The 12,892-nt window shown below is 42.0% G+C and overlaps 1 protein-coding gene across 7 annotated transcripts in view; it reads right to left on the bottom strand.

The window, feature by feature from the left end:
• Nucleotides 1–12,892, bottom strand: part of CDH18 (cadherin 18) — a 646,256-nt gene that overhangs the window by 276,011 nt on the left and 357,353 nt on the right. For 6 of the 7 annotated variants that reach the window (XM_081014758.1, XM_081014761.1, XM_081014759.1 and 3 more), the window contains one exon: nt 11,566–11,744. The gene's annotated coding sequence lies outside the window, so the exon portion shown is untranslated. Of the gene's footprint in view, nt 1–8,180; nt 8,200–11,565; nt 11,745–12,892 lie in introns of those variants that run through there. The other variant, XM_081014764.1, reaches the window with a different exon arrangement.

The raw sequence follows: 12,892 nt of genomic DNA, 5'->3' as shown, positions 1-12,892 counted from the left end.
CTATGCAACTTCATTCCTTTGGAGTGTGAGCTTCTCTGTTCTGACCCTGGGCTTTCTGAATCAACCAGTCTGTGAACCTGCCCAAGTGAAGTGCTGCCCTATCAGGCTGGGATCATCAGCTCTACTTCTTGCATGCCAGCTTCCAAGAGCCTGCTGCAGAGAGCGACGGCCTTTTCAACAGCGGCAAGTGTTTCTGTACCCTAAAGCAAGCCTGCTGGGTATTGTAATGATTTTCAGAAGTCCCGTTTTACAACTGGCTTTGATGTTTTGAACAACAAAAGTGCAACCTTTTGTCTCAGGGATAAGGGGGAGAAAGCCTTGGTTATAAATGTTTGCTAAAATGTCTGGCTGTGATCCTTGCACCCAACACCACTGTGTCATTTCCTTAATAGACTTGTTCAATGAGAATTTATCGAAGCGTATCTTTTAATACATGCCATATTTATTCCAGTGAGAAAGGCAGAGAGACGCTAGGTGAATCAGTACGCTGTAAATGTCTGTCGCACAAATGCTAAACTGTTATGTAATGGAATACTAACAAGAGTGCGATGATTTGCAAAACATATAGTTCATACTTGTAACTCAGGACTGAGATGCTCATCATTTACTTATTTATTTGCTTTTAAAGGTTGAGGAACCTTTATTTGCCTGTAGGAGCCACTTTATTCCCAGGGGATAGATCTCATCACTACACTCACCCTGTATTAGTTCAAGGGTTCCTTCTTTCAGGCTGGGATCCTGGGGAAGTGAGGAGAGACAGACTCTGAACCATTCATGGTTTGAGCGGAGTTGCTACTTATTGAAAAGAACAGACCAAGTAAGGTGAGTCTAGTCTAAGTACAGGTCAGGGCAAGGCAAGGCAAGGCAAGGCAAGGCAAGGCAAGGCAAGGCAAGGCAAGGCAAGGCAAGGCAAGGCAAGGCAGGCAGGGGAAAAGACAACAGAACCTTGGAGAGCTCCCTGATGGTAATAACTCTTTAAGGGAACTATTGCCTTAGCAGCATCTTATGAGACCTTATGAATTCTGCCTGCCCTGATTTCTCCTGTTATTCCTACACTCTCCAGGGATCTGTCTGTTGCACAAAGGGCCACTGCCTTCACTCTGTGGGGGTGATGAAGGCTGCCTGTGATGTATGTCCTCTGAAGTGGAGACCATGGGCAAGTCTACACCTTCTTGCCAGGATGCTTCAGGAGCAAAGGTGGCAATGGCTTGCAAAGTGCTGCTTCATTTTCCTCTGAGCTGCAATGCAGATTGTGGCCTGAGAGCATTAATAATAATAATAATAATAATAATAATAATAATAATAATTTTTTATTTAAGCCCCACCCTCCCCAGCCAGAGCTGGGCTCACGGTGGCTAACACCAGTAAAATTACAATAAAAACATAATAGGGGAGAGGAAAAAACCAATTTAAAATACAGGTTAAAAATGCAATTTAAAATGCAGCTTCATTTTAATAATAGCCCATAAATCAAAACCATAAGGGGAGGGAAACTTAAGGGTCAGACTGTGTCCAAACCAAAGGCCAGGCGGAACAGCTGTCTTGCAGGCCCTGTGGAAAGATGTCAAGTCCTGCAGGGCCCTAGTCTCCTGTGAAAGAGCGATCCACCAAGTCGGGGCCAGTACTGAAAAGGCCCTGGCCCTAGTTGAGACCAATCTAGCCACCTTGCCACTTGGGATTTTGTACCATCTGCCCTTCCTGAACATGAAAACTGGCTCTCGGGAATCAACTAGAAATATTTATTTATTTATTTTATTTTTTTTTTAAGGATGCCAGCAACAATGGCAGCTGTATGCCAGTTCTCCCACCTCCCACAATGTTGCTCATGTAGTGACATAATCTTATTATGGATCACTTGCCTCCACCAACACTAGCAGCTGCCAACAGCATGGGACAGGAGATGGTAGGAAATGTCATGCTATAGACTTGACACAAGGCTGCCATGTCAAATAGAATAGCTACAGTTCTAAATGCAGGACCCTTTTTATTCCAGGAGCAGAGACTACAGCCTAGGTAAAGAAGAGTTTGGATTTGATATCCCGCCTTTCACTCCCTTTAAGGAGTCTCAAAGCGGCTAACATTCTCCTTTCCCTTCCTCCCCCACAACAAACACTCTGTGAGGTGAGTGGGGCTGAGAGACTTCAGAGAAGTGTGACTAGCCCAAGGTCACCCAGCAGCTGCAGGTGGAGGAGCGGAGACTCAAACCTGGTTCCCCAGATTATGAGACTACCGCTCTTAACCACTACACCACACTGGTAAAGGGAACCCTGACCATTAGGTCCAGTCATGACCAACCCTGGGGTAGCTGCGCTCATCTCACTTTATTGGCCGAGAGAGCCAGCGTACAGCTTCTGGGTCATGTGGCCAGCATGACTAAGCCACTTCTGGCGAACCAGAGCAGCGCACGGAAACACCGTTTACCTTCCCGCTGGAGCGGTACCTATTTATCTACTTGCACTTTGACATGCTTTCAAACTGCTAGGTTGGCAGGAGCAGGGACCGAGCAACGGGAGCTCACCCAGTCGTGGGGATTCGAACCGCTGACCTTCTGATCAGCAAGTCCAAGGCTCTGTGGTTTAACCCACAGTGCCACCCGCGTCCCACAGCCTAGAGGTGCCTGAATATAACCCAAAGAACCTATTGAAATTCCTAGTTCCTCTGAAACAAGTAGCATGCAACACCCAAAAGGCCTTGACAGCAATCTGTGTTTTTATTCAGCACATTCAACTTGAAAAGGGCATGAACAATTAAGTAGCAGCTTGTATAAAAAACATTTTAAGATACTTAGGTTTTACACATTCTCTAGGGAATTGCAGGGAAAACAAACAAAAAGAAATATCTAATAAACTTAGCATGGATAAATGCAGTCTGATGTGCAACTGTATGTGGAGATTGGGGTACCTCCCTTCCAGCTATATATACCTCCTATTGATTGCTGAATGATCTATTAAAATACAAAAAAAAAAAAGAAGTTTTGGAATAACTGACACTGAAAATAACTGTATTAACTGTCATAGCCATTAGAAAGTCAAACAAGTATCAGGGATAAAGAAGAGGGCTACACAAATGTTTTGGGCTATCCACTCTGACCCCAAGGTCTCATACCACCAGCTTGGACCACATGAGTTTACACGTGAAATTAAGATGTTTTTCCCATCATGTCTCACTTTACACTTGTTTACACTGAATTGCATTTGCCATTTGGAGGGGTTCTTTTGAAGCACTTCACAATTCTTCACTGCTCCCCCCTAACCCTCAGATCATTTATAAAGAAATTTAAAAACACATTTCCCAATACTGATCCTTGAAAGACTTTACTTTCAACACCCCTCCTATCAGGAGAACTGTTCATTTTTTCCTGCTCTCTTTTCCCTATTACTTAAGAAGTTCCTGATCCACAAGAGGACCTCATCTCTTGTTCCATGATGGCTAAGCTTATTCCGGAGTCTTTTGTAATGTTCTCAGATGTATAGATAACCTTGAACAAATGGAGTGATCCCTGTTACATATTCTTCAGATAATGTTCACCTCATTTTTTATGTTAGGATTCCTCTCTCCCAGGAATCCAATCTCCCCCTTCATAAAAACCTTGACACCAGTTCACTTTGATCTCATTCCCAAAGAGATTTGTTCAGCCTGATACTCAGTGTGAAGACTTCCTATTCTCAGCACTTGTCTGGTGAACCTTAGCCTCTACCGCAAACAGGCTTTCACCTTCTACTCAAAAGCAATCCGTCACTTCCAAATGGAACAAACTAGGAAGACAAATAAAAGTTCAGCACAGCTCAACTCTATTCACACTGTGAATATCTCACAGTATATGATTATGACATTTTACATACTGTGAATAGGAAGCTTATATTAAATAGAAGAGGGTTACTTACGAATTTTCATAAAATACACTGTATGGTGTAATTTTAATAATGTGAGACAATAACAGAAAATGCTTGTAATTGATTTCAGCCCATTTTCTTGATTTGGGAAAACCAAACCAAACCAAAACAACTATTAACTCAGTCCCAATTCTTCTGGTGACCTCTTGTTAACATAATGACCAGATTGATAACATTAAGATTTTAGAGCCCTGTGCAGATGTCCATTAAATGTTCCAATACAGATCTGGAAGAGAGATCTAAATTCCTCCACACATTCAAGATTCAATTTGAAGAAGACCTACAGGCTTACGTTGATGTGGAAAAGGATCCATGAAATACGCAGGCTATAGAGACATGCACATTGGGCATCATCCCAACCCCCCTCCACACACTCATATATAATGTCCCTATATGGGCTTCAGTCCTATCTATATGAGGTGGAATCATATTTTCTTGGATGTGAGGAAATTACAAAAACAGGGAATAAAGAACTAACGTGAGCAGAAAATTAGTGAATTTTCAAGCCTTCTGTTACAATGTTTTAAATTAGATTTGCTTTAATTATTGAGAATCTATGGCTGCCCTGGGCACTTTTGGAAGGAAGGGTGGGATATAAATTGAATAAATAATAATAAACAATAATTAAGATAACTCTGTTGGGGGGGAGTGTTTGTCAAGTAGATAGCATGTGGGGGGGGGGATTCACGTATAGATTCCATTAGCAATCCTGCAAATGCTTTTCTGAAATAATAAGGAAAAGGGCTGAGCACTTCTAACACAGAAGAAAAATGTAAATGAGTCTGGCATACTTGCTTGGGAAAAAAACAAAACACTGTCATCTAATTTAAAGGTTTCTTTTTTGTTTGAAAATTTAGCATCATTAAAATGTAATTAAACTCTAATACAATTAAAACAGTATTAAAAAATCAACATGGCACGCTGGACTTCTGCTTGAAAATACAAGTCCGAGACATATACAGTTAATTATTAGAAGAACGAGACCTATCCTCCTTTAGCAGAATGGTTTTCTAGAGTTTAGGATGAAGCTAAAATGACAAACTAACATGATAGTGCTTCTGGAAGCTTGTTCACTCCAATATCTATCAGTTGAGCCATAGCGCTTTTTGGTAAAGTATTGGAGTGAAAGGTCATAATTAGCAGCAGACAGAAATGAGGTACCCAGGTTTGCTGCACTTGTTTGCAGTGTGGTTTGAGAGACTCACAGCTCGCCTGTTTTTCAACACCTGTCTAAAACAGAGCTCCGTTCCTGAGACAGCATGTGAGTCTGTTCCCCCCACATACAGAGGGCAGAGACATCCAGAATGCAATTGCCTGCCTGTTCAGAACAACACACTTTGCTGTTTCTCCCGATCTTCGAGGAACAGAGGAAGGAAAATCAGTCCCATCCACAATCTCCACAGTCTTTGAAAAGACTGTCTGTCTGCTGGACTTTCTGTTCCCCTTTTCTGCAATGAGGATAATGAGCTGCATAAGGTTTGTAGATCAAAACCAGCACTTTGACTTGGGCCTGGAGCTGAAAATGTAGAGCTGGAAGTGTAAAAAAGGGCGACCAAAATGATCAAGGTGTTGGAGCAACGACTCTGTTGGAGGACAGGGTTGCAACCTTGGGAGCTTTTTAGTTTTGGCAATGTGTGGCGGGGAGGCAAGTGAGAGGGGACTTGATAGTGTGTGTGGTGTGGAGAAATAGTTCCCCCCTCCCCAGTCTCATAATTGGATGACTCAGTGTCATCAAATGAAGCCAAATATTGGAAAACAGATAAAAGGAAGTATTTTGTGGCACAGTGCAGACGTAGGTTATGTAATTTGCTAGCAAAAGATGTAGTGATGGAAACCAACAGGAATGACTTTAGAAGAGATGAACAGCCATTTTGGCTAGTAGCCATGATTGCCTTAATCCTCCGTGAATTTGAACAAAATTCATGGAGGATTAAGGTAATAATGGTGTGACGTTTGCCCTCCTAAGTGTGTGACATCATACTGGGTTCATAAGAAAAGGGTTAAATGACTAACCAATAGGAACCTAAGGGGAGGAGTTAGAGTTAGAGTTGTTAAGAAGGCAGTCTGGGATTAGAGAAGAGAGAGGAAGGTCTGTGGGCTGGGCTAGTTTGATGTTTCTCCATGTGAACCAGGAACTCACCTCTCCAGACGACAAAACGACTTTTCCTTTCTTATCTCTGCACCTACGATCTTCTGGGTGATGCAATGTTGTTAGGCAGTTGAGTGCACATGCATACTCTGTTTCCCTCCCTCCCTCCCACCTACCCTCCACACAGTCCTGGGGTCCTGGCAACCCACGCTACACCACTCCCTGGGAATCACAAGTAGGGAGAGCACTGTTGCACTCAGGTTCTGCTGTCAAGCTTCCTGTAGACATCTGACTTGTCATCATGAGAAGAGAACACTAGATGGGCCTTTGGTCTGATTCAGCAGGGCTGGTCAGATGTTCTTCTGTCTTCATTCAATTTGCTGCATTAAATGTAAAGATAAAGGTACCGCTGACCGTTACGTCTAGTCGCGGATGACTCTGGGGTTGCGCTCTCATGTTGGTCTATAGGCTGAGGGAGCCAGCGTTTGTCCACAGACAGCTTCTGGGTCATGTGGCCAGCATGACTAAGCCGCTTCTGCCAAACCAGAGCAGCACACAGAAACACCGTTTACCTTCCCGCCAGAGCGGTACCTATTTACCTACTTGCACTTGACATGCTTTCGAACTGCTAGGTGGGCAGGAGCTGAGACCAAACAACAGGAGGTCACCCCATCATGGGGATTCGAACCACGGACCTTACGATCAGCAAGCCCTAGGCTCTGTGGTTTAGACCACAGCGCCACCCATGTCCTGTGCATTAAATGTAGGGATGTGCAAACCCAGTCCCTTTACTTTCATGGATATTTCCACTTTTCGGGACAACATCAGTGCACATTCAGGATGCTTATCTGCAGAAGCAGATATATTATTTCTCTGCTACAGTGGCTCTGAATAATTTGCGTGCCTCCCATATGTATTACTACCTGAAACTTCACATCGTGTTGCCTATTCAAAAGCAGAGATACGAGTGCACTTCTTACAAATTATTCTTCACATTACACAGGCAATTGGCTTAATTGTACATGATCGTCTCTATTTAAAAGCACGGACAAGGAAATAAATTTATGCAGATCTGAATCATTATTGGACATAACTATATCCTGTTTCTCATTCAAAAACAAGGTTTATGAATACAGAACTGAACCATTGCTGAGGTTCACATGTGCAACTGGCTTAACTGTGAAATAGCTTGTAGAATCAAAACACTGTTTTGCAGATAATATTTAAAATATTTGCGGAATTATTAATTTCATAAATCATCTCAGAAATAAGTCCCACAAGTTCAGTGGAGCTTACTCTCAAACATTAGACATGCATAGATTTGTGTAGTAACTGTATTCTCCTCTGATATTTCTACAGTTGATCACACAGCAGATCACAAGTTCCATATCATTTCTAACATATCTCTGTTAAGCACTACCCTGCTTTTGCTCTATATTCTTCCTAGTATGTCTCACCAAATGTGCCATCTGAAATTTTATAGTCTGGAGGGAAAAAGGTCAAGCAGCCGACTTTTATTTCCTTTATCTCTCCATCAATATTTGCTCAGCAAATTTTTATGAAGGAACATGATGTCGTATTAGCCCATCATTCTAAGTGCTAAACTAATTATATTACTAATTACTGCAAAGGTCATGTGTGAGATTCAGGGGAACGTTCTAAACAGTAAACGAGTTGCTATTATTTGCCAGCACAAAGACTTTTAAATCCTTGCTATAAATAGTGTATTTCCTTTCAATTCCCAAGCAGAGCAAATTATATGCTATCGTTTTTTTAAGCTTCAACAGTACTTGAAATCAATACAAATGATGCAAAAGATACCCATTTCACTACTAGAGACGCTGATGAAGTTCACTAATATTGGGTTTATAATACAGATTTTCAGAGCTCATAATAACACTTGTTATTGTCCAAAACTCTTAATCCATTTCTAATTAATAATGAGGTATATTTCCAAATGATATCCCACTTTTGCATCAATTCAGTAAGCATCCATTCATCCAGGTCAGTGGGGTCACTAGATGCCGCTTCCGCCTACCTAGATATTGATAGCTTTAACCCTTGCTTGATCTTAATGAGACACTGTCCTGTCTCCCTAACAACTGCATTTTTGCCTAGCCTTAGTATTCCCATTGCCTGGTTGGGGAACGGAGCTTCCCGTTTCCACTATTCCTATTTGGAAGCCCTATGTCACTTACAGCATCAGGATTCATTCCATTTGATGGGAAAGTTTGGGGAATGAAGGATGCAGCCCATGGGTAACACTGGCATCCCTCCCCACAAGTGCCAATGCTGTCAAATCAGCTGACATCCCCTCCATTTCCATATTGCAGCAGCCAATCAGGAGCCACGGCATCTGGAATCAATGCACAACACACAAGGGTACCTTTCGGTTGCTTAGGATCTACAATTCCAAAGTGGCATTGCCCAAATGTTCCAGAATGTTACTAGCTAAATTAGAACTAATAAAAACAAGCCAGCAACTCTCATTATTTTTAGCCCAGATGTAATTCAGTTGGAGGAGGGATTCATACATCTCAACAAGAGGTGGCACATTGGCCAATGTTAGAAGAACTTCAAGGTGGCATCTGTCTATTGAAGGCACGTCCAACTCCCAAGAGACTGAGATCTACTGCCAGTGTAAAAAAACTGGCAGTGATCTACCCATTGACATTAGAAGGAGGGGGAACATGCATGGGGTGGGTGGAAGGGGAGGACAGGCCAGAGTTGTTGAGCTTTTTGATGGAAGGAATGACAATCATCGTATCAACAATCGACAACAACATCCGCAAAATGTGCAAACACATTATGCCACGGGGTGGGGGGTCGGAAACATTCATTCAACTGTTATTTTAATCCCATGATCGATAAGGGTCCCATGATCGACAGCGATCTACCATGAGCACCCAGGGATCTACCTGTCGATCGCTGTCGACCGGTTGAACATGTCTGGTCTATTGCATCTTCTTATAAGCAAAGGAACCACCAGGGTTAACAATGAACAAGTCCATTGTGTTTACTACAGATGACTCAAGAAGACTTTTTACCAGTTTCCTTAGATTTCAAGCCCTTTGATTATTACTTTTACTATAATATATTTCACAGTGGAACAGTCTGCCTCAGGAGATGGTGGACTAGCCTTCCTTGGAAGTTTTTATGCAGTGGTTGGACGGACCTCTGTCAGGGATGCTTTAGTTGAGTTTCTTGCATTGCAAGGGGTTGGACTAGATAATGCACAGGGTCCTTTCCAACTCTACAATTCCATGAGTCTAAGTAACTAGTGTACAGGTCTTATTATAATTATTATTAGTTTATTTATATCCTGCCTTTCCCCCTGACCAGTGGCAGACTTCGGGTTTTCAAATTTTAGTGGCACCTTGTGCAATGCTAAAATTGCCTCCACCTCTCGCATCCCATTCTACAAAATTGTTGTGGTGCCCCCTGCAGCACAGCACCCAGTGCGGCCAAACTGGTCGAGCTACCCTAAAACCACCTCTGCCCTGACAAGGACTCAAGACAGCTTACAAATAAAGTAAGAAAAGCTAGAAACAGTCCTTTAAAAAACATTAAACGTTAATAGGATTAAAACATGCCCTCTCTCTCCATACCATATATATATATATATATATATGCAGATAATTACAATGAAAACAATGAAAAACAGCATTAGCTCCACCAGCTTAAGCCCTGCCATATGTGTGTGTTTGTGGCAATTATTGCAGCTCTCTTGTTCTTTGCCAACTATTGCATTATTCCTACCTTAAGGCCACCACATGAGAAGGTACTTGAAGAGCTTCTGAATTATATATATATAAAAGTCAAGTGTATTTGTCCTTTGTGGCTGCAATTCAGTAAAGCTATAAGCCCACATGGGAAATAATTGTCGAAACAGCCAGGGGTTTCTTTGGAGCTTCCGCTGCAGCTGGAAAGGCAAGGCAGGTTTTACTTAAAATTTAATCTAAAGAATTGGTTAGTTTGCCAGTGTATGTTTGGTTATTCAGAATTTTCCTCAATTATTTTCACTGCAGTCTCAAGGATGTTTGAAAACTGCCAACAGCCTGTGGGCAGCAGTTTTAAGCATCATGTGACTGAGGCGAAAAAGTTAAATGCTTTGAGGACTAGTATTCTAACAACCAGGTAAAGGTAAAGGGACCGCTGACAGTTAGGTCCAGTCATGAATGACTCTGGGTTTGCGGCGCTCATCTCACTTTACAGGCCGAGGGAGCCGGCGTTTGCCTGCTCCGCAGACAGTTTTTCTGGGTCATGTGGCCAGCATGACTAAGCCTCTTCTGGCGCAATGGAACACTGACACCAGAGCAGAGCACGGAAACACCGTTTACCTTCCCGCCGCAGCGGTACCTATTTATCTAGGTTGGCAGGAGCTGGGACCGAGCAACGGGAGCTCACTCCATAGCGGAGATCTGAACCGCCAACCTTTTGATTGGCAAGCCCAAGGCCCAAGGCCAGGATTTACATCCAAAAGTCACACCTAAACCACACGAAATCATAAACTTCCTAAATGCTACAGCAGGTATGATGAACCTTTTTAGAGTGCGGCACCAGCCACAACATGTCTGCCATGGGGATGATGGTGTAACACAAAATAGGAGAGAGAGTACAATGGTGAAGTTTTCCCCACAAGTTTATTTCTATATGGGAAAAGGTTGAACCTGTTGAATTTCTGCCTGGGGTCCTGAGGTTTGCCATTGCCTGGTGTCCAAACAACTCACTCAATCACCACTTCACTTATTGACTAAAAATGGTGACAGGTGGGGCCAGCCAAGCTTGCTCTTTTTGCAGAAATCATTTAGAAGGGTGCCTACACATCTTGCTTCATAACTTTCTTTCTAGGAGGGCTAGAAACATACTCTAAAAAAAGAAAGAATGTCACTGCAGGTGCCATGGTGCTTGCTACTGCCAGGCTGGCAACTCCTCAGCTACATAATGCACATGGTCTGCATAATGAAGTCTTGGTGACCTTGGAATGCAGTATTCTGGGACACAAAAGCCTGGTCAACAGAGTCACACATTCATCACTTGACAAGTAGAATATCAAATGTATGCCTGGCCGAGCCATTATAGATCTAGCACCACAGATAGCATTTACAAATCACCTGCTGTCACCTCAAAGGCAATAATTTTCTGTCCAGTTGCTTCAAATGTTCATCTATCAGTTATCAAACACTGAGTAATTTAATTAAGAATAATTATAATACACATGGATGTTTTTCGACCAGATTGACATCCATGCCTGGCATTACTCTTGCTTACAGGACTGCACCCACAGAATCATTCTGATGATCAATGTCAGAAGATTTAGTTCCATTTCTACTAATGCACCATTCACCAATATGCCAGGTCAGCACAGTGCAGAACTGTACTTCATTTTAAAAATGTGAGCCCTTGGGGAAACCCTATACAGCATTATGTTCATAGATGGTGCCACATACATTTAAATTGAACCAAAACTCTTGCATAAAAGTGGCTTAAGATTCACTTTGATTCATTCTCCTACACTTACCATTTAGACGAGATCCACAAACATAATTGAGCCATTCCATTTTGACAAGATCCACAACTTACCACAATCTTCCGAGTCCCTACTCAGCCAGGTGGTAGTTGATTGGCCTTTGCCTAGAAGGGTCAAGTGAAATTTGTTGAAGACCTCAAGTCATAGAGATGACAGTCAACATATCCAATTTTTCAGTGACCAAGAAACACATCTCTTAGTTGCAAGGAAACGACAGTATGTATTCTTCTCCCTGGAAACAAAAAAAAATAAAATTCAGTAAAATGCTGTTTTAGAACAGCAGCAGCTGCTGGGTAGTTAAAAAAGAAAAAAAGGTTAAGGGGAAGGAAACAGAGAAAGAATATAAAAACTTAGGAGAGTTCACTTCCATATGGAAAGCTGGGAAGAAAGGGACTACAGCTCGATGGCAGTGCATGCAAATTTTCTGCAGTTCAATATATGGCATCACTAGTTAAAATAAAACCAGGTTGCAGATGATATGAATGATCTCTGTCAGATCCTCAAGAGTCACTGTCAAGTCAAAGTCTAGGCTGCAGGTCTAGTCTGCCTGTTTTTCATTTGAATTAGGAGCAGGTTTCTATAGAACTATCAAAATTCAGAGATTAAGTAATGTATATGTTAAATTACTCTGACAACAAAAATAGCTCTAGTTGCAAATGGAAAATAAGTGCAGCATATTGCCAGATTATAATATAGATCATGATGAACCAGAAATTTTGTAAATATAGTGAGCTATCAGTGTTGTGTAAAGGTTCTTTCAGAGTTATAAATGACACACGGAGAGAAATATTTAAATTCCTAAACGGAAAAAAAGATAGCAACACCCACAATAACTAATAGGCTTCTAAAGTGTAATCCAACACAAGTGTGGCTTCGGGGCTTGTTCTTGCATGTCAAAAGTACTTCAAGCTCCTCTGATAAGGTTTTATGAGCGCAACACTATACAGTAGTCAACACTGCTTCAGATAAAGAGTACATGCCCAGGAACTCCTCACAAGTGCTGTCAAATAATTAGCTCTGTGTCCTTGACATAATTACTCTGATAGGGAGTGCATACATGCATATTTGAGATAGGTGAATTCTTACTTAACCAAGCAGGATATAATATGCTGCATTATTCTGACCTCTAAGAAAATAAAATGGCTACTGACAGGGAGGGGAAGGGAGGGAGGATTTCAGAGCACCTCCAAGAAGTTTCACATATATTCATTTGTCTTCCTTATTCTCTCAGTCCTCCTTGAATGAAAACGCCCCACCAATTTTGCCACTGCTTTCTTAGACCCCAATGACTCAGTCTGCAGTTCATCAGGTAAATAGGAAAGCTTACCCCTGTGTGAGTGTGTGTGCACACACGACCCACTCATACACTGATCTTGAGTT

The sequence above is a fragment of the Podarcis pityusensis genome (assembly GCF_964106645.2).
Source record: "Podarcis pityusensis genome assembly, chromosome: 7".
NCBI classification, from domain to species: Eukaryota; Metazoa; Chordata; class Lepidosauria; order Squamata; family Lacertidae; genus Podarcis; species Podarcis pityusensis.
This window is presented reverse-complemented; position numbering and strand designations above follow the sequence as displayed.